Genomic DNA, 2844 nt, shown 5'->3' on the forward strand with positions numbered 1-2844 from the left:
CAGCATCCCCACAGCATCCCCGTCCCCACGGTGTCCCCATCCCCACAGCATCCCCATTCGCCTGCCGTCCTCGTCCTCACCATGTCCCCATCCCCGTGGTGTCCCCGTCCCCCTGCCCCTGTGACAGAGCCAACTCCATCTCCAGCCCCACGGCATCCCCGTCCCCACGGTGTCCCTGTCCCCACCACGTCCCCCTGCCCCTGTGACAGAGCCAACTCCATCTCCAGCCCCACGGCATCCCCATCCCCACGGTGTCCCTATCCCCACCACGTCCCCCTGCCCCTGTGACAGAGCCAACTCCATCCCATCCCAATGGTGTCCCCGTCCACACATCGTCCCCAACCCCACATCATCCCCATCCCCACAGTGTCCCCCTGCCCCTGTGACAGAGCCAACTCTATCTCCATCCCCACATCGTCCCCATGCCCACGGCATCCCATCCCCACATCGTCCCCATCTCCACATCATCCCCATCCCCATATCATCCCCGTCCCCCCAGTGTCCCCGTCCCCACATCATCTCCATCCCCACATCGTCCTCATCCTCCCGCATCGCCTCTGTGCTCCCGCCCACCACGCGCTCCACGGAGATCTGCCCAGCGCCCGGTGGCGTCACCACTGCCGCGCCGCGCCATTGGCGGGCGGCCGCCGGCGGGGCCAATGGCTGCGCGACAAGGTGGGGCGGGAGCCGCAGCTCGGCCCTGCGCAGCGCCCTCCGTGCGCGCCCTCGCTGTCGCTTCTCCCAACCTGCCGCGCCGGGATCTGCCCAGCGCCTGGTGACGCCTGGGTCGACGCGAGCCGCTATTGGCGGGTGGGACAGAGCGCAGCCAATGGCGGTGTGCCGCAGCGGAGCCAATGGTGGTGCGAGGGCGTGGCCCCTGTGGGCTTCGGCGCTACATGAGGGCGACGGCGATGGCAGCGAGGAGGTGGTAGCGGGGCGGGTGATGGGGCCGGGGCTGCTGCTGCTGCTGCTGCTGGGGGGCGGTGGGGCGGTGGGGAGTGGTGAGTGCGGGCGGGGACCCCAGCCCCCCTCTGCCCTCCCCCGCCGCCGGGCTCCCCGTCAGCGGCCCCACGGACCGGCCTGCAACCGCCCCCGGGAGGTGCTGCCCCCCCGACCTGCCCCCCGGGACGTGCTACCCCCCTGGACCCCCCCGGGATGTGCTGCCCCCCCGACCTGAACCCTGGGACATGCTGCCCCCCCGACCCGCCCGTCTTGTCCCCCCAGGACATCTTGATCCCCCGGATGCCCCCCAATGTGCCCCCCCGGCCCCTCACTGCATCCCGTGTCCCCGCAGGCCCCCACTCCCTGCGCTACTTCACCACCACCGTGACGGAGCCCAGCCCGGGGCTGCCCGCCTTCGTCTCCGTGGGCTATGTGGACGGAGAGCTCATCGATCGCTACGACAGCGAGATGCAGAGAGCGGTGCCAGGCGCGGCCTGGATGGAGCAGGAGGGTCAGGACCACTGGGACGAGGAGACCCGGATCAATCAGGACTGTCAGGAGACTTTCCGTGTGTACCTGGACATGCTGCAGGAGTGCTACAACCAGAGCGGGGGTGAGCACGGGCCGGGGCTCCAGGGGCCGGGCCGGGGCTCCCGGCGGCAGCCGCTCGCCATCAGCGCTGGGGGCTGCGGGGCTGGGGTGCCCCTGGCCCTGCGCTGGGTGCCAGGTCCGAGCCTCTCTGGTGCCCCTGAGCCCCCATCTCCCTGCTTGTGTCTCAGGGTATCACACAGTGCAGCGCACGTACGGCTGTGACCTCCTGGAGGATGGCGGGACCCGGGGGTTTATGCAGCTTGGCTACGACGGGAAGGACTTCATCGCCTTCGACAAGGACACGCTGACATTCGTCACGGCGGATGCTGCTGCGCTAATCAGGAAGAGGAAGTGGGAGGCTGAGAATGAGCCTGAGCGCTGGAAGCACTACCTGGAGAACAGCTGCATCGAGGGGCTGCGGAGATACGTGGAGCACGGGAGGGCCGCACTGGAGAGGGCGAGGCGGGACCCCCCGGACACGGGGACGGGCCCCGGGCTCGGTGCTGGGCCCAGGCGCCCGAGGGCGCTGCTGGCGGCGTGGTGCGGCGTGTGCATCCGGGCCTGGGCGCGAGCTGCCTGACCTCCCTCCCTCACGCCGTCTCCCCAGAGCGTCCCGCGGTGAGAGTGTCGCCCAAGGAGAGCCACGGCTTCGTGACCCTGTCGTGCCGGGCTCACGGCTTCTACCCGTGGCCCATCAGCATCAGCTGGCTGAAAAAGGGCCGCATCCAAGCCCAGGAGACCAAGCGGGGCAGTGTCACACCCAACAGCGATGGCACCTCCCTGCCTGGGCCAGCACTGAGGCCCTCCCCACAGAGAAGCACGAGTACCAGTGCCGCGTGGAGCACGCCAGCCTGCCGGAGCCCGGCCTCTTCTCCTGGGGTGAGCGCGGGCGGCCGGAGCTCGCGGAGCGCCCGCTGGGGGCAGCTCCCGGCCCCCGCTCCCGGCCCCACTCTCTTCCAGAGCCACCGAGCTCCCTGCTGCCTGTTGTCCTTGGGGCGGTCGTCGCTGTGGTGGTTGTCATCGCGGCGATCGCCGGCTTTGTGGTCTAGAAGAGCAGATGGGGTAAAGTGCCAGGGCTGGGGAGGCGGGGGGAGGGAGGCCGGGAGGAGAAGGGGCCCGAGCTGGCGCCCCGGGGCCAGAGCAGAGCCAGGCTGCGAGTGGCCGCGTGGCCTGATGCCTCTTTCTTCCCGCAGGGAGGAAGGAGCAGGGGTACGCGATCGCCAAAGGTGAGTGCCGGGACCGCTCCGTCCCAGGCCGCACCCGGCAGCGGGGCGGCATTTGCTCTCTGGTTTCTGGCGGCCGCGGGGCTGG

General features: G+C 70.3%; 1 pseudogene; it reads left to right on the plus strand.

Moving 5' to 3' along the window:
- The first annotated feature begins 943 nt into the window (after positions 1-943).
- LOC135325574 (class I histocompatibility antigen, F10 alpha chain-like) lies at positions 944-2582 on the plus strand (annotated as a pseudogene).
- The last annotated feature ends 262 nt before the right edge of the window (positions 2583-2844 follow it).

The sequence above is a fragment of the Dromaius novaehollandiae genome, unplaced genomic scaffold (genome assembly GCF_036370855.1).
Source record: "Dromaius novaehollandiae isolate bDroNov1 unplaced genomic scaffold, bDroNov1.hap1 HAP1_SCAFFOLD_31, whole genome shotgun sequence".
In the NCBI taxonomy this organism is placed as follows: Eukaryota; Metazoa; Chordata; class Aves; order Casuariiformes; family Dromaiidae; genus Dromaius; species Dromaius novaehollandiae.